We start from the raw sequence: 17,500 nt of genomic DNA on the forward strand, positions 1-17,500 counted from the left end.
CAAATGTAGCTAACTATGCTCAAATTGGCAATTGTATTGGTTCCAAAACATCTTCCTGATCCTACAATGGACTCACCATTTAGGTTGAGCCACGCCTGGTCAGTGTGTTTTGCACTAATAATTCAAATATACTTGTCATTAAACATGGGGCACTGTGGCTTAGATGGTTAAAGCGCCTGTCTAGTAAACAGGAGATCCTGGGTTCGAATCCCAGCAGAGCCTTTAGAGGAGATGCAGCACACAGAAAAGGTAAAGGGGTTCACCGTGATCCCTTACTGACGACCATGAAACATCTCACCTTGATTGATCACATTTGCATGTGCGTACAACTTGAAATGAGGGGTGGCCAATTGGTCTTAAGGGTTTGGTTTTCGTTTATGTTTAAGGGTTGGATTTTAGTTTAGGGTTTCCTAATTTCTAAGGTTTTAGGGTTTGGTTTCTGGTTCTTAGGTTTGGTTTTACTGTTAGTTTCCAATTGTATTATGTTTTGGTTTTGGCTTTTGGTAAGGGTGTTGCATTAGGGACAGGGTTTTCTATTTTTGCTTGGTTTTTGGTTCTAGGGTTTGGTTTAGGGTTAGCGTTTCCTATTTTTGATTCGGTTTGAGGGTTTGCTGTTTTTGTTTTAGGATAGTTTTCTCTAAAGGTAAAGCTCTGAAAAGAATGGGAATTTATGCTACGTCACGCTACGTTATCAATACATACAAAAGTGTGATAGCATTATTAGCAAGGCCCTCCAACACTGGAGGCGTTACCTCTGGCAAAGAAAGGTTTATATCATCATGATGATCATCCATCACAAATGGCGGGGTTTTGAAATGGTATCAACATCCCTCCAGGTGGTAACTTGGGGCCCCAGTTAGCCGTTAGCGTTGAGCTAAGATATATTTTCCCCGGCAACAGCAGCAGTGGGGCTAGCACAAATGTAGCTAACTATGCTCAAATTGGCAATTGTATTGGTTCCAAAACATCTTCCTGATCCTACAATGGACTCACCATTTAGGTTGAGCCACGCCTGGTCAGTGTGTTTTGCACTAATAATTCAAATATACTTGTCATAAACATGTGGCACTGTGGCTTAGATGGTTAAAGCGCCTGTCTAGTAAACAGGAGATCCTGGGTTCGAATCCCAGCAGAGCCTTTAGAGGAGATGCAGCACACAGAAAAGGTAAAGGGGTTCACCGTGATCCCTTACTGACGACCATGAAACATCTCACCTTGATTGATCACATTTGCATGTGCGTACAACTTGAAATGAGGGGTGGCCAATTGGTCTTAAGGGTTTGGTTTTCGTTTATGTTTAAGGGTTGGATTTTAGTTTAGGGTTTCCTAATTTCTAAGGTTTTAGGGTTTGGTTTCTGGTTCTTAGGTTTGGTTTTACTGTTAGTTTCCAATTGTATTATGTTTTGGTTTTGGCTTTTGGTAAGGGTGTTGCTTTAGGGACGGGGTTTTCTATTTTTGCTTGGTTTTTGGTTCTAGGGTTTGGTTTTGGGGTTAGCGTTTCCTATTTTGATTCGGTTTGAGGGTTTGCTGTTTTACGTTTTTGGATAGTTTTCCCCAAAGGTAAAGCTCTGAAAAAGAATGGGAATTTATGCTACGTCACGCTACGTTATCAATACATACAAAGTGTGATAGCATTATTAGCAAGGCCCTCCAACACTGGAGGCGTTACCTCTGGCAAAGAAAGGTTTCATCATGATGATCAATCATCCATCACAAATGGCGGGGTTTTGAAATGGTATCAACATCCCTCCAGGTGGTAACTTGGGGCCCCAGTTAGCCGTTATAGTTGAGCTAAGATATATTTTCCCCGGCAACAGCAGCAGTGGGGCTAGCACAAATGTAGCTAACTATGCTCAAATTGGCAATTGTATTGGTTCCAAAACATCTTCCTGATCCTACAATGGACTCACCATTTGGGTTGAGCCACGCCTGGTCAGTGTGTTTTGCACTAATAACTCAAATATACTTGTCATTAAACATGGGGCACTGTGGCTTAGATGGTTAAAGTGCCTGTCTAGTAAACAGGAGATCCTGGGTTCGAATCCCAGCAGCGCCTTTAGAGGAGATGCAGCACACAGAAAAGGTAAAGGGGTTCACCGTGATCCCTTACTGACGACCATGAAACATCGCACCTTGATTGATCACATTTGCATGTGCGTACAACTTGAAATGAGGGGAGGCCAATTGGTCTTAAGGGTTTGGTTTTCGTTTATGTTTAAGGGTTGGATTTTAGTTTAGGGTTTCCTAATTTCTAAGGTTTTAGGGTTTGGTTTCTGGTTCTTAGGTTTGGTTTTACTGTTAGTTGCCAATTGTATTATGTTTTGGTTTTGGCTTTTGGTAAGGGTGTTGCATTAGGGACAGGGTTTTCTATTTTTGGTTGGTTTTTGGTTCTAGGGTTTGGTTTTAGGGTTAGCGTTTCCTATTTTTGATTCGGTTTGAGGGTTTGCTGTTTTTGTTTTAGGATAGTTTTCTCTAAAGGTAAAGCTCTGAAAAGAATGGGAATTTATGCTACGTCACGCTACGTTATCAATACATACAAAAGTGTGATAGCATTATTAGCAAGGCCCTCCAACACTGGAGGCGTTACCTCTGGCAAAGAAAGGTTTCATCATGATGATCAATCATCCATCACAAATGGCGGGGTTTTGAAATGGTATCAACATCCCTCCAGGTGGTAACTTGGGGCCCCAGTTAGCCGTTAGCGTTGAGCTAAGATATATTTTCCCCGGCAACAGCAGCAGTGGGGCTAGCACAAATGTAGCTAACTATGCTCAAATTGGCAATTGTATTGGTTCCAAAACATCTTCCTGATCCTACAATGGACTCACCATTTGGGTTGAGCCACACCTGGTCAGTGTGTTTTGCACTAATAATTCACATATACTTGTCATTAAACATGGGGCACTGTGGCTTAGATGGTTAAAGCGCCTGTCTAGTAAACAGGAGATCCTGGGTTCGAATCCCAGCAGAGCCTTTAGAGGAGATGCAGCACACAGAAAAGGTAAAGGGGTTCACCGTGATCCCTTACTGACGACCATGAAACATCTCACCTTGATTGATCACATTTGCATGTGCGTACAACTTGAAATGAGGGGTGGCCAATTGGTCTTAAGGGTTTGGTTTTCGTTTATGTTTAAGGGTTGGATTTTAGTTTAGGGTTTCCTAATTTCTAAGGTTTTAGGGTTTGGTTTCTGGTTCTTAGGTTTGGTTTTACTGTTAGTTGCCAATTGTATTATGTTTTGGTTTTGGCTTTTGGTAAGGGTGTTGCATTAGGGACAGGGTTTTCTATTTTTGCTTGGTTTTTGGTTCTAGGGTTTGGTTTTAGGGTTAGCGTTTCCTATTTTTGATTCGGTTTGAGGGTTTGCTGTTTTTGTTTTAGGATAGTTTTCTCTAAAGGTAAAGCTCTGAAAAAGAATGGGAATTTATGCTACGTCACGCTACGTTATCAATACATACAAAAGTGTGATAGCATTATTAGCAAGGCCCTCCAACACTGGAGGCGTTACCTCTGGCAAAGAAAGGTTTCATCATGATGATCAATCATCCATCACAAATGGCGGGGTTTTGAAATGGTATCAACATCCCTCCAGGTGGTAACTTGGGGCCCCAGTTAGCCGTTAGCGTTGAGCTAAGATATATTTTCCCCGGCAACAGCAGCAGTGGGGCTAGCACAAATGTAGCTAACTATGCTCAAATTGGCAATTGTATTGGTTCCAAAACATCTTCCTGATCCTACAATGGACTCACCATTTAGGTTGAGCCACGCCTGGTCAGTGTGTTTTGCACTAATAATTCAAATATACTTGTCATAAAACATGTGGCACTGTGGCTTAGATGGTTAAAGCGCCTGTCTAGTAAACAGGAGATCCTGGGTTCGAATCCCAGCAGAGCCTTTAGAGGTGATGCAGCACACAGAAAAGGTAAAGGGGTTCACCGTGATCCCTTACTGACGACCATGAAACATCTCACCTTGATTGATCACATTTGCATGTGCGTACAACTTGAAATGAGGGGTGGCCAATTGGTCTTAAGGGTTTGGTTTTCGTTTATGTTTAAGGGTTGGATTTTAGTTTAGGGTTTCCTAATTTCTAAGGTTTTAGGGTTTGGTTTCTGGTTCTTAGGTTTGGTTTTACTGTTAGTTTCCAATTGTATTATGTTTTGGTTTTGGCTTTTGGTAAGGGTGTTGCATTAGGGACAGGGTTTTCTATTTTTGCTTGGTTTTTGGTTCTAGGGTTTGGTTTTAGGGTTAGCGTTTCCTATTTTTGATTCGGTTTGAGGGTTTGCTGTTTTTGTTTTAGGATAGTTTTCTCTAAAGGTAAAGCTCTGAAAAAGAATGGGAATTTATGCTACGTCACGCTACGTTATCAATACATACAAAAGTGTGATAGCATTATTAGCAAGGCCCTCCAACACTGGAGGCGTTACCTCTGGCAAAGAAAGGTTTCATCATGATGATCAATCATCCATCACAAATGGCGGGGTTTTGAAATGGTATCAACATCCCTCCAGGTGGTAACTTGGGGCCCCAGTTAGCCGTTATAGTTGAGCTAAGATATATTTTCCCCGGCAACAGCAGCAGTGGGGCTAGCACAAATGTAGCTAACTATGCTCAAATTGGCAATTGTATTGGTTCCAAAACATCTTCCTGATCCTACAATGGACTCACCATTTGGGTTGAGCCACGCCTGGTCAGTGTGTTTTGCACTAATAACTCAAATATACTTGTCATTAAACATGGGGCACTGTGGCTTAGATGGTTAAAGTGCCTGTCTAGTAAACAGGAGATCCTGGGTTCGAATCCCAGCAGCGCCTTTAGAGGAGATGCAGCACACAGAAAAGGTAAAGGGGTTCACCGTGATCCCTTACTGACGACCATGAAACATCGCACCTTGATTGATCACATTTGCATGTGCGTACAACTTGAAATGAGGGGAGGCCAATTGGTCTTAAGGGTTTGGTTTTCGTTTATGTTTAAGGGTTGGATTTTAGTTTAGGGTTTCCTAATTTCTAAGGTTTTAGGGTTTGGTTTCTGGTTCTTAGGTTTGGTTTTACTGTTAGTTGCCAATTGTATTATGTTTTGGTTTTGGCTTTTGGTAAGGGTGTTGCATTAGGGACAGGGTTTTCTATTTTTGGTTGGTTTTTGGTTCTAGGGTTTGGTTTTAGGGTTAGCGTTTCCTATTTTTGATTCGGTTTGAGGGTTTGCTGTTTTTGTTTTAGGATAGTTTTCTCTAAAGGTAAAGCTCTGAAAAAGAATGGGAATTTATGCTACGTCACGCTACGTTATCAATACATACAAAAGTGTGATAGCATTATTAGCAAGGCCCTCCAACACTGGAGGCGTTACCTCTGGCAAAGAAAGGTTTCATCATGATGATCAATCATCCATCACAAATGGCGGGGTTTTGAAATGGTATCAACATCCCTCCAGGTGGTAACTTGGGGCCCCAGTTAGCCGTTAGCGTTGAGCTAAGATATATTTTCCCCGGAAACAGCAGCAGTGGGGCTAGCACAAATGTAGCTAACTATGCTCAAATTGGCAATTGTATTGGTTCCAAAACATCTTCCTGATCCTACAATGGACTCACCATTTGGGTTGAACCACGCCTGGTCAGTGTGTTTTGCACTAATAATTCAAATATACTTGTCATAAAACATGTGGCACTGTGGCTTAGATGGTTAAAGCGCCTGTCTAGTAAACAGGAGATCCTGGGTTCGAATCCCAGCAGAGCCGTTAGAGGAGATGCAGCACACAGAAAAGGTAAAGGGGTTCACCGTGATCCCTTACTGACGACCATGAAACATCTCACCTTGTTTGATCACATTTGCATGTGCGTACAACTTGAAATGAGGGGTGGCCAATTGGTCTTTAGGGTTTCGTTTATGTTTAAGGGTTGGATTTTAGTTTAGAGTTTCCTAATTTCTAAGGTTTTAGGGTTTGGTTTCTGGTTCTTAGGTTTGGTTTTACTGTTAGTTTCCAATTGTATTATGTTTTGGTTTTGGCTTTTGGTAAGGGTGTTGCATTAGGGACAGGGTTTTCTATTTTTGGTTGGTTTTTGGTTCTAGGGTTTGGTTTTAGGGTTAGCGTTTCCTATTTTTGATTCGGTTTGAGGGTTTGCCGTTTTTGTTTTAGGATAGTTTTCTCTAAAGGTAAAGCTCTGAAAAAGAATGGGAATTCATGCTACGTCACGCTACGTTATCAATACATACAAAAGTGTGATAGCATTATTAGCAAGGCCCTCCAACACTGGAGGCGTTACCTCTGGCAAAGAAAGGTTTCATCATGATGATCAATCATCCATCACAAATGGCGGGGTTTTGAAATGGTATCAACATCCCTCCAGTTGGTAACTTGGGGCCCCAGTTAGCCGTTATAGTTGAGCTAAGATATATTTTCCCCGGCAACAGCAGCAGTGGGGCTAGCACAAATGTAGCTAACTATGCTCAAATTGGCAATTGTATTGGTTCCAAAACATCTTCCTGATCCTACAATGGACTCACCATTTGGGTTGAGCCACGCCTGGTCAGTGTGTTTTGCACTAATAACTCAAATATACTTGTCATTAAACATGGGGCACTGTGGCTTAGATGGTTAAAGTGCCTGTCTAGTAAACAGGAGATCCTGGGTTCGAATCCCAGCTGAGCCTTTAGAGGAGATGCAGCACACAGAAAAGGTAAAGGGGTTCACCGTGATCCCTTACTGACGACCATGAAACATCGCACCTTGATTGATCACATTTGCATGTGCGTACAACTTGAAATGAGGGGTGGCCAATTGGTCTTAAGGGTTTGGTTTTCGTTTATGTTTAAGGGTTGGATTTTAGTTTAGGGTTTCCTAATTTCTAAGGTTTTAGGGTTTGGTTTCTGGTTCTTAGGTTTGGTTTTACTGTTAGTTGCCAATTGTATTATGTTTTGGTTTTGGCTTTTGGTAAGGGTGTTGCATTAGGGACAGGGTTTTCTATTTTTGCTTGGTTTTTGGTTCTAGGGTTTGGTTTTAGGGTTAGCGTTTCCTATTTTTGATTCGGTTTGAGGGTTTGCTGTTTTTGTTTTAGGATAGTTTTCTCTAAAGGTAAAGCTCTGAAAAAGAATGGGAATTCATGCTACGTCACGCTACGTTATCAATACATACAAAAGTGTGATAGCATTATTAGCAAGGCCCTCCAACACTGGAGGCGTTACCTCTGGCAAAGAAAGGTTTCATCATGATGATCAATCATCCATCACAAATGGCGGGGTTTTGAAATGGTATCAACATCCCTCCAGGTGGTAACTTGGGGCCCCAGTTAGCCGTTATCGTTGAGCTAAGATATATTTTCCCCGGCAACAGCAGCAGTGGGGCTAGCACAAATGTAGCTAACTCTGCTCAAATTTGCAATTGTATTGGTTCCAAAACATCTTCCTGATCCTACAATGGACTCACCATTTGGGTTGAGCCACGCCTGGTCAGTGTGTTTTGCACTAATCATCCAAATATACTTGTCATTAAATATGGGGCACTGTGGCTTAGATGGTTAAAGCGCCTGTCTAGTAAACAGGAGATCCTGGGTTCGAATCCCAGCAGAGCCATTAGAGGAGATGCAGCACACAGAAAAGGTAAAGGGGTTCACCGTGATCCCTTGCTGACGACCATGAAACATCTCACCTTGATTGATCACATTTGCATGTGCGTACAACTTGAAATGAGGGGTGGCCAATTGGTCTTAAGGGTTTGGTTTACGTTTAAGGGTTGGATTTTAGTTTAGGGTTTCCTAATTTCTAAGGTTTTAGGGTTTGGTTTCTGGTTCTTAGGTTTGGTTTTACTGTTAGTTTCCAATTGTATTATGTTTTGGTTTTGGCTTTTGGTAAGGGTGTTGCATTAGGGACAGGGTTTTCTATTTTTGCTTGGTTTTTGGTTCTAGGGTTTGGTTTTAGGGTTAGCGTTTCCTATTTTTGATTCGGTTTGAGGGTTTGCTGTTTTTGTTTTAGGATAGTTTTCTCTAAAGGTAAAGCTCTGAAAAAGAATGGGAATTTCATGCTACGTGACGCTACGTTATCAATACATACAAAAGTGTGATAGCATTATTAGCAAGGCCCTCCAACACTGGAGGCGTTACCTCTGGCAAAGAAAGGTTTCATCATGATGATCAATCATCCATCACAAATGGCGGGGTTTTGAAATGGTATCAACATCCCTCCAGGTGGTAACTTGGGGCCCCAGTTAGCCGTTATCGTTGAGCTAAGATATATTTTCCCCGGCAACAGCAGCAGTGGGGCTAGCACAAATGAAGCTAACTATGCTCAAATTGGCAATTGTATTGGTTCCAAAACATCTTCCTGATCCTACAATGGACTCACCATTTGGGTTGAGCCACGCCTGGTCAGTGTGTTTTGCCCTAATAATTCAAATATACTTGTCATTAAATATGGGGCACTGTGGCTTAGATGGTTAAAGCGCCTGTCTAGTAAACAGGAGATCCTGGGTTCGAATCTCAGCAGAGCCATTAGAGGAGTTGCAGCACACAGAAAAGGTAAAGGGGTTCACCGTGATCCCTTGCTGACGACCATGAAACATCTCACCTTGATTGATCACATTTGCATGTGCGTACAACTTGAAATGAGGGGTGGCCAATTGGTCTTAAGGGTTTGGTTTAGGTTTAAGGGTTGGATTTTAGTTTAGGGTTTCCTAATTTCTAAGGTTTTAGGGTTTGGTTTCTGGTTCTTAGGTTTGGTTTTACTGTTAGTTTCCAATTGTATTATGTTTTGGTTTTGGCTTTTGGTAAGGGTGTTGCATTAGGGACAGGGTTTTCTATTTTTGCTTGGTTTTTGGTTCTAGGGTTTGGTTTTAGGGTTAGCGTTTCCTATTTTTGATTCGGTTTGAGGGTTTGCTGTTTTTGTTTTAGGATAGTTTTCTCTAAAGGTAAAGCTCTGAAAAAGAATGGGAATTCATGCTACGTGACGCTACGTTATCAATACATACAAAAGTGTGATAGCATTATTAGCAAGGCCCTCCAACACTGGAGGCGTTACCTCTGGCAAAGAAAGGTTTCATCATGATGATCAATCATCCATCACAAATGGCGGGGTTTTGAAATGGTATCAACATCCCTCCAGGTGGTAACTTGGGGCCCCAGTTAGCCGTTATCGTTGAGCTAAGCTATATTTCCCCAGCAACAGCAGCAGTGGGGCTAGCACAAATGTAGCTAACTATGCTCAAATTGGCAATTGTATTGGTTCCAAAACATCTTCCTGATCCTACAATGGACTCACCATTTGGGTTGAGCCACGCCTGGTCAGTGTGTTTTGCACTAATAATTCAAATATACTTGTCATTAAATATGGGGCACTGTGGCTTAGATGGTTAAAGCGCCTGTCTAGTAAACAGGAGATCCTGGGTTCGAATCCCAGCAGAGCCTTTAGAGGAGTTGCAGCACACAGAAAAGGTAAAGGGGTTCACCGTGATCCCTTACTGACGACCATGAAACATCTCACCTTGTTTGATCACATTTGTATGTGCGTACAACTTGAAATGAGGGGTGGCCAATTGGTCTTCAGGGTTTGGTTTATGTTTAAGGGTTGGATTTTAGTTTAGGGTTTCCTAATTTCTAAGGTTTTAGGGTTTGGTTTCTGGTTCTTAGGTTTGGTTTTACTGTTAGTTTCCAATTGTATTATGTTTTGGTTTTGGCTTTTGGTAAGGGTGTTGCATTAGGGACAGGGTTTTCTATTTTTGCTTGGTTTTTGGTTCTAGGGTTTGGTTTTAGGGTTAGCGTTTCCTATTTTTGATTCGGTTTGAGGGTTTGCTGTTTTTGTTTTAGGATAGTTTTCTCTAAAGGTAAAGCTCTGAAAAAGAATGGGAATTCATGCTACGTGACGCTACGTTATCAATACATACAAAAGTGTGATAGCATTATTAGCAAGGCCCTCCAACACTGGAGGCGTTACCTCTGGCAAAGAAAGGTTTCATCATGATGATCAATCATCCATCACAAATGGCGGGGTTTTGAAATGGTATCAACATCCCTCCAGGTGGTAACTTGGGGCCCCAGTTAGCCGTTATCGTTGAGTTAAGATATATTTTCCACGGCAACAGCAGCAGTGGGGCTAGCACAAATGTAGCTAACTATGCTCAAATTGGCAATTGTATTGGTTCCAAAACATCTTCCTGATCCTACAATGGACTCACCATTTGGGTTGAGCCACGCCTGGTCAGTGTGTTTTGCACTAATAATTCAAATATACTTGTCATTAAATATGGGGCACTGTGGCTTAGATGGTTAAAGCGCCTGTCTAGTAAACAGGAGATCCTGGGTTCGAATCCCAGCAGAGCCTTTAGAGGAGTTGCAGCACACAGAAAAGGTAAAGGGGTTCACCGTGATCTCTTACTGACGACCATGAAACATCTCACCTTGTTTGATCACATTTGTATGTGCGTACAACTTGAAATGAGGGGTGGCCAATTGGTCTTCAGGGTTTGGTTTATGTTTAAGGGTTGGATTTTAGTTTAGGGTTTCCTAATTTCTAAGGTTTTAGGGTTTGGTTTCTGGTTCTTAGGTTTGGTTTTACTGTTAGTTTCCAATTGTATTATGTTTTGGTTTTGGCTTTTGGTAAGGGTGTTGCATTAGGGACAGGGTTTTCTATATTTGCTTGGTTTTTGGTTCTAGGGTTTGGTTTTAGGGTTAGCGTTTCCTATTTTTGATTCGGTTTGAGGGTTTGCTGTTTTTGTTTTAGGACAGTTTTTTCTAAAGGTAAAGCTCTGAAAAAGAATGGGAATTTATGCTACGTCACGCTACGTTATCAATACATACAAAAGTGTGATAGCATTATTAGCAAGGCCCTCCAACACTGGAGGCGTTTCCTCTGGCAAAGAAAGGTTTATATCATCATGATGATCCATCATCCATCACAAATGGCTGGATTTTGAAATGGTATCAACTTCCCTCCAGGTGGTAACTTGGGGCCCCAGTTAGCCGTTATCGTTGAGTTAAGATATATTTTCCACGGCAACAGCAGCAGTGGGGCTAGCACAAATGTAGCTAACTATGCTCAAATTGGCAATTGTATTGGTTCCAAAACATCTTCCTGATCCTACAATGGACTCACCATTTGGGTTGAGCCACGCCTGGTCAGTGTGTTTTGCACTAATAATTCAAATATACTTTTCATTAAACATGGGGCACTGTGGCTTAGATGGTTAAAGCGCCTGTCTAGTAAACAGGAGATCCTGGGTTTGAATCCCAGCAGAGCCTTTAGAGGAGATGCAGCACACAGAAAAGGTAAAGGGGTTCACCGTGATCCCTTACTGACGACCATCAAACATCTCACCTTGATTCATCACATTTGCATGTGCGTACAACTTGAAATGAGGGGTGGCAAATTGGTCTTAAGGGTTTTGGTTTTCGTTTATGTTTAAGGGTTGGATTTTAGTTTAGGGTTTCCTAATTTCTAAGGTTTTAGGGTTTGGTTTCTGGTTCTTAGGGTTGGTTTTACTGTTTGAGTTTCCAATTGTATTATGTTTTGGTTTTGGCTTTTGGTAAGGGTGTTGCTTTAGGGACGGGGTTTTCTATTTTTGCTTGGTTTTTGGTTCTAGGGTTTGGTGTTAGGGTTAGCGTTTCCTATTATGATTCGGTTTGAGGGTTTGCTGTTTTGGGTTTTAGGATAGTTTTCCCCAAAGGTAAAGCGAATCCCAGCAGAGCCTTTAGAGGAGATGCAGCACACAGTAAAGGTAAAGGGGTTTACCCTGATCCCTGACTGATGACCATCAAACATCTCTTTGAAACTCTGAATAAATTACTTAATAAATATGTGATGGAGATCTTTGATCGACAGTTTGCAATGAAGTGATTCTTGATGGGGTCATGTTTGCTTGTGTGTCCAACTTGATTGAGGGATGGACAATTGGTGTTAGGGTTATGCTCACGGTTAAGGGTTGTATTTTAATTTAGGGTATACTTATTTTTGAGGTTTTTTGTTTCTGGTTCTTAGGTTTGGTTTTACTGTTAGGATTTCCAATTGTATTATGTTTTGGTTTTTGGTAAGGGGGTTGCTTTAGGGACAGAGTTTTCTATTTGTGTTTGGTTTTTGGTTCTAGGGTTTGGTTTTATGGTTAGCGTTTCCTACTTTGATTCGGTTTTTGGGTTTGCTTTTTTTGGTTTTAGAATAGATTTGCCTAAAGGTAAAGCTCTGAAACAGAATGGGAATATAACATGCTACATTATCAATACTGCCAAAGTGTGGTAGCATGATTAGCAAGGCCCTCCAACAGTGGAGGGGTTTCCTGATCATGATGATCCATCATCCATCTCAAATGGCTGGAATTTGAAATGGTATCAACATCTCTCCAGGTGGTAGAATAGGGGCCCTTTAAAACGTAGCTGTCAGCTAAGTCAAACTTCCTCAATAGCATCAGCAGTGGGGCTAGCACAAGTCTAGCTAACTATGCTCACATTGACAATCGAATTGGTTCAAGATTATCTTCCTGATCCAACAATGAACTCATCAGTCGGGTTTAGCCACGCCTGATCAGTGTATTTGCACTAATTAATCAAATGGACTCAGATGGGGCCCTGTGCCTTAGATGGTTAAAATACCTGTTTAATGCCTGATTAATCTTTTGACGTTGTCTGTTTGGGAACATACATGCACCATTTGTCATTACTTCTGTTACTAACGATTAAAGCTGCATTTGTGTTTTTATTCAATCTCTAAGTACAAAAGATGTTTTAGAAACTAATTTGAAGCATTCCGCTAGGCAACCTGTTAGCTGGAGCTTCGCTAAACGTTGTAAAATACATGCGTAATCGAATCTGTTAGTATTTTCTGGACGTCAGTAAGCATCCTCCACAAGATACGGGAGTTGGGATGCGGGCACATACAGTGTTGACACAGGCAGGTGATTTCCTGTAATACTTGAAGGACAAGCATTACAGGATGCAATTAAGTCATAGACATATTGGATCAACATCATCCTCCACACAAAAGGCGCTGCTGGGATTCGAACCCAGGATCTCCTGTTTACTAGACAGGCGCTTTAACCATCTAAGCCACAGCACCTACCTACTTTTATTACTGGTGTGGCAGTATATAGAGCTGTGAGGTAGTGGGCGGGGGACAGGTAAACGTCATCGGCGTGCAGTCGACGCTGAACAGAATGTTGTCCACGTGTGTCTGTGTCCGAGCAGCGGCGACATACAGCAGTCCAATGCTCTATAAGACGTGGATCTTCTCACGAGAAAGAAAGTACACTGATGTTAAATTAATCATTTACACATTGTAGCAGACTGCATTCAAATGGATTCATACATTTATGTTGTTTACCCCCAATAATTTAGTGTTAAGGCGAGTATCAAACTAACAAACTATCAAACTTCATAGCAGTCCGGTTGTTATTGTGCTGTTTTAACAGTTGTAGATAAGTGGGCACTGGCGCAGAGTCTTATAGCTTATAGGGTTATGTATAGCTCTGTTTTATGCCCCTGGTTCATTATTACCATGTGTGGAAACACAATCTTATTTGTTGTTCAAATGTTGACCTCTGACCTGCTCATAAAAAGACACAGTGGACCCTGTGGATTTGCGATGGTGGGCGTACTTCCCCCTCAGACCTCTCTCCTCAGACCTCCTCTCTCCTCAGACCCTCAGACCTCTCTCCTCTCATGCAGGTACTATCGCCCCCCTGCTGGTCGGAGGATGCGTTGTATGTTCGCTATTTCTCTATTGCACACACACAGAAACACACAGACCTCTACACACACACACCCCTACACAAACAGACACACAAACATACACACACACACACATGCACACACGTCAGACATACAAACATACACATGCTCACAAACACAACCACACATACAGTTGAATGCACATGCACACACACACACACACACACACACACACACACCCTCAGTAATAATATTGACTCAGCAGGTTATTTTGCAGCACGCTGAGACAAAGGAGGCTGAGCTCTGTCAGACGCCTGAGGAATGTACACCATCCTGCTCACACACCTACTACACACACATACACACACACACACATACACACACACCCACACACACACACACCTACTTTGACACATAGATACACACACACAGACTCACACACACACGCACACACCTACACACACACACACACACACCTACTGGGACACACACAAACACTCTCACACAGACACACACACACACAGAAAACTGGGGCATACACACATACACACATTTCAGGTGTGTGCAAATAAATACACATACACCTAGGCTTGATGACACACACGCACACACCTTTGTATAGAAACACACACACAACCCCCCCAACACTCAGTGGCACACTAAGGCAAACACTTGGATACCAAGCACACGTCATTAAAGCGTAATGATTTGGCTCGGCCCATGTTATTTACATGAGACTCTCTATAGGGGCTCTCACAGCAGAGGGCAACCGTCTGCTGTACAGTACCCTGCCAAGCCCTGAAACACCCTCTGTGTGTGTGTGTGTGTGTGTGTGTGTGTGTGTGTGTGTGTGTGTGTGTGTGTGTGTGTGTGTGTGTGTGTGTGTGTGTGTGTGTGTGTGTGTGTGTGTGTGTGTGTGTGTGTGTGTGTGTGTGTGTGTGTGTGTGCGCGTGTGTGCGTGTGTGAGCCGGTGGCCAGTTGACAGGAACGTTGAGCATCACAGCTGGTCTGATGATCCAGACCAGCTCTCTGCTTTAAAGGACTCTCTCTCTCTCCCTCTCTCTCTCTCTCTCTCTCTCTCTCTCTCTCTCTCTCTCTCTCTCTCACTCTCATCCTCTCTGTGTCTCTCTCTCTCTCTGTCTCTCTCTCCCTTGCTTTTAGTGATGGGTGAGAGGGTGAGGTAGAGGGTGAGCTGGAGGGTGAGAGGGTGAGGGGGTGAGAACACACAGCTGACCCGTCAGAGTCCGGGAGGTAACAGTCTGTTTAAAACTCTCCTTCCTCCCTGAGGAAATCATTCACGCTTACAGAGCATGTCAACGCAAAGTTAAGCAAATAAAAATACTAGTTAGTCACCACTCATCTCGACTCACACACACACACTCAAACACGCACACACACGCACACACGCAGGCAAACATACACAAACGGATACACGCAGACACCAAACATCCACAACTCAGGACATATGCAAACAAACACGCACACACAACCAAACGCACATACTCAAATACATGGGCACACACAGTGACAGCGTTATAGCGTTAGCCTTAGCGCTAGCTTGCTTTGGAACAGAGGTAGAGACGGACTAGAGACATCCCAGCTGCGGTAGACAATTAACAACTGCTCCTCTATTCTGAACCGTCGCTATAGCATGATGCTACTAGGGCTGGCCCGAATGCCATTTTTCAGGCTTCGAATGCTTGTTGGTTTTTCCGAGCGAATATTCGAATACTCGTTCCAGAAAAAAACAGCATCAAAAACAACATTAATAATCCCTATATACTCCCTGGAACCGATTTTGACAGTATCTGCATATTTTGTTGAAGATTTAATGAAAGCGAACAGCTGTTGCTCCGTTCCAAATCAGCTGTTCTCTGCCATCTTACGGGAGCTTTTCAATTCATCCTGGAACGTGCATCTTTTCAGGGAATTTGTACAATAAATCCATAACAAATACCGAATATTGATTGTCTTATGTGTCCATATTATATCCATTATATTGACCGGGTATTCCCAAGACGCTCACGCTCTGCAGCAAGCCATTCAGCGTTGATTGGTGCGGCGCTGTACATCGAACGTAAACAAACAACTAAGCTAAGGTTAGCATTTCGCTAAGTATTACTTTTCCTCCAGAGATCCCGCTAATGTTGTGTTATAAAGTAAAGGGAAACAAGATATCTATTCTTCCTCCACCTCTCTCGCTTCTCTGCTTGGTGTCGCTGACGCTTATAATTTGGATCCCACGCTCTGGTAACGTCACGTACGTGAAAAAAACAAAAACAAAGCTCTGAATACTGATTTAAGCTTCGAATACTAATTTTCCGAACGAGTGTTCGAGTATTCGAATAATTCGGGCCAGCCCTAGATGCTACCCAGCAAAACCTCAAACCTGTCTTATCTTACAGTTAAGATAAGACACGATAAGCCTCACTTTACTATTCATCATCATAAGGTAGCGTCCTCTGGGGGAGAGGGTTGCCTTATACGATAAAAAAACCAAAGATCTCCAACCCTCTCTCTCCCGGGCCGCCGTCCTCGCACAGTTTCCACTCGTCCCCACTATCTCTTCTACGTCGTTCTTCCACACTCTCCTTGCTCTACCTCTCTTTCCAAACTCACTTTATTATTACTAGAAGGAAAAGTGGAAGCCATCTTTTCTAAACACAAGCCTTGTTCTGAAACTGACTCATCAGACATCTGATCATGAATAATATTTTCATACTCATGAATAGTTGATGATATTATCCAAATAACTTTAACCAGCCCAATTCTTTCAACGCAGTATTTTAACAGTTTCTGGTTGTCATGGCAGCCAGCCGGGAGGACATCGGATCTGTGGCCACTTATCTGTTTATTTAGCACACAGAGGAAGGCCAACATCCCATAATATACTGGCAGTAGCCACAGCATACGGTGTGACAACAAGTGTGGGAGAGTGTGTGTGTGTTTGTGTGGTGCGTGTACTGTTACTGGTATGTGTGGGTGGGTGTTTCTGTGTGTGTGAGTCTGCAAGTGTGTGTGTGTGTGTGTGTGTGTGTGTGTGTGTGTGTGTGTGTGTGTGTAAATCTGTGTGTGAGTCTGCGTGTGTGTGTCTGCATGTGTGTCTAGGTATGTGTGTGTGTGTGTGAGTCTGTGTGTGTCTGTGTGTTTGTGTGTCTAGGTATGTGTGTGTGTGTGTGTGTGTGTGAGTCTGTGTGTGTCTGTGTGTTTGTGTGTCTAGGTATGTGTGTGTGTGAGTCTCTGTGAGTCTGTATGTGTTTGAGTATCCCCCCTGCTGTAACACAGGGTCTGGTCCCCCCCTGGCCCCTACTCTGCTGGCCCCCACGTCGACGCGCCTCCCCAGGAAACAAAGAGCGAGTGTTGTTTGTTTTCGTCCCGTCAGACTCAGGCCTGATTTAGCTCTGGGCTCAGATCAGCAGAACCCTGAACAGTGCTCGCTGTGTAGCAGCGCTCTGATAGCCCTATAATCATGGGCTCCTTCCTAATCACCTCTATTTTCAGAGTAATATAATATCGACTGTATCCTCATCCATCAAGTACCGTGCTGGTTATATAACATTAACTTTATCCTTCCTTTAGTTTGATGTTTCTGTAACGGTTGAGTTTGTTCCTTTAGTTTGATATTTATGCAACGGTTCAGTTTATTCCTTTGGTTTGATGTTTCTGTCATGGTCATGGTTCTGTCCCTTGAAATCAGCAAGGAAGAAATCTTGAGAAGAAACGCCTTGTAGGGGATCCCTTTTTCCAGGGATGGTCAGGAGTGCAATGGGTGCCACAATTGACATACAGGTAAGTACATGCACATCATATTAAAATGGTGATGGGGTGCTGACCGGTTATCCATGAGGAGAGTCCAGGCATCCAGT

The 17,500-nt window shown here is 42.7% G+C and overlaps 14 non-coding genes across 14 annotated transcripts; 13 read left to right on the forward strand and 1 right to left on the reverse strand.

Annotated features, from left to right (window-relative positions):
• Positions 1–148: 148 nt before the first annotated feature.
• trnat-agu (transfer RNA threonine (anticodon AGU)) lies at positions 149–222 on the forward strand. The gene has a single exon. It is a non-coding gene; the product is annotated as a tRNA-Thr (tRNA).
• An 842-nt stretch (positions 223–1,064) lies between these two features.
• On the forward strand, positions 1,065–1,138 carry trnat-agu (transfer RNA threonine (anticodon AGU)). Its single transcript has one exon. It is a non-coding gene; the product is annotated as a tRNA-Thr (tRNA).
• Positions 1,139–1,982: 844 nt separating this feature from the next.
• On the forward strand, positions 1,983–2,056 carry trnat-agu (transfer RNA threonine (anticodon AGU)). The gene has a single exon. It is a non-coding gene; the product is annotated as a tRNA-Thr (tRNA).
• Positions 2,057–2,900: 844 nt separating this feature from the next.
• trnat-agu (transfer RNA threonine (anticodon AGU)) lies at positions 2,901–2,974 on the forward strand. Its single transcript has one exon. It is a non-coding gene; the product is annotated as a tRNA-Thr (tRNA).
• An 845-nt stretch (positions 2,975–3,819) lies between these two features.
• Positions 3,820–3,893, forward strand: trnat-agu (transfer RNA threonine (anticodon AGU)). Its single transcript has one exon. It is a non-coding gene; the product is annotated as a tRNA-Thr (tRNA).
• Positions 3,894–4,738: 845 nt separating this feature from the next.
• trnat-agu (transfer RNA threonine (anticodon AGU)) lies at positions 4,739–4,812 on the forward strand. The gene has a single exon. It is a non-coding gene; the product is annotated as a tRNA-Thr (tRNA).
• Positions 4,813–5,657: 845 nt separating this feature from the next.
• trnat-agu (transfer RNA threonine (anticodon AGU)) lies at positions 5,658–5,731 on the forward strand. The gene has a single exon. It is a non-coding gene; the product is annotated as a tRNA-Thr (tRNA).
• An 839-nt stretch (positions 5,732–6,570) lies between these two features.
• Positions 6,571–6,644, forward strand: trnat-agu (transfer RNA threonine (anticodon AGU)). Its single transcript has one exon. It is a non-coding gene; the product is annotated as a tRNA-Thr (tRNA).
• Positions 6,645–7,489: 845 nt separating this feature from the next.
• Positions 7,490–7,563, forward strand: trnat-agu (transfer RNA threonine (anticodon AGU)). Its single transcript has one exon. It is a non-coding gene; the product is annotated as a tRNA-Thr (tRNA).
• An 840-nt stretch (positions 7,564–8,403) lies between these two features.
• On the forward strand, positions 8,404–8,477 carry trnat-agu (transfer RNA threonine (anticodon AGU)). The gene has a single exon. It is a non-coding gene; the product is annotated as a tRNA-Thr (tRNA).
• An 838-nt stretch (positions 8,478–9,315) lies between these two features.
• Positions 9,316–9,389, forward strand: trnat-agu (transfer RNA threonine (anticodon AGU)). The gene has a single exon. It is a non-coding gene; the product is annotated as a tRNA-Thr (tRNA).
• An 839-nt stretch (positions 9,390–10,228) lies between these two features.
• Positions 10,229–10,302, forward strand: trnat-agu (transfer RNA threonine (anticodon AGU)). The gene has a single exon. It is a non-coding gene; the product is annotated as a tRNA-Thr (tRNA).
• Positions 10,303–11,145: 843 nt separating this feature from the next.
• Positions 11,146–11,219, forward strand: trnat-agu (transfer RNA threonine (anticodon AGU)). The gene has a single exon. It is a non-coding gene; the product is annotated as a tRNA-Thr (tRNA).
• A 1,730-nt stretch (positions 11,220–12,949) lies between these two features.
• Positions 12,950–13,023, reverse strand: trnat-agu (transfer RNA threonine (anticodon AGU)). Its single transcript has one exon. It is a non-coding gene; the product is annotated as a tRNA-Thr (tRNA).
• Between the last annotated feature and the right edge of the window lie 4,477 nt (positions 13,024–17,500).

The sequence above is a fragment of the Gadus chalcogrammus genome, chromosome 1, assembly GCF_026213295.1.
Source record: "Gadus chalcogrammus isolate NIFS_2021 chromosome 1, NIFS_Gcha_1.0, whole genome shotgun sequence".
Lineage (NCBI taxonomy): Eukaryota > Metazoa > Chordata > Actinopteri > Gadiformes > Gadidae > Gadus > Gadus chalcogrammus.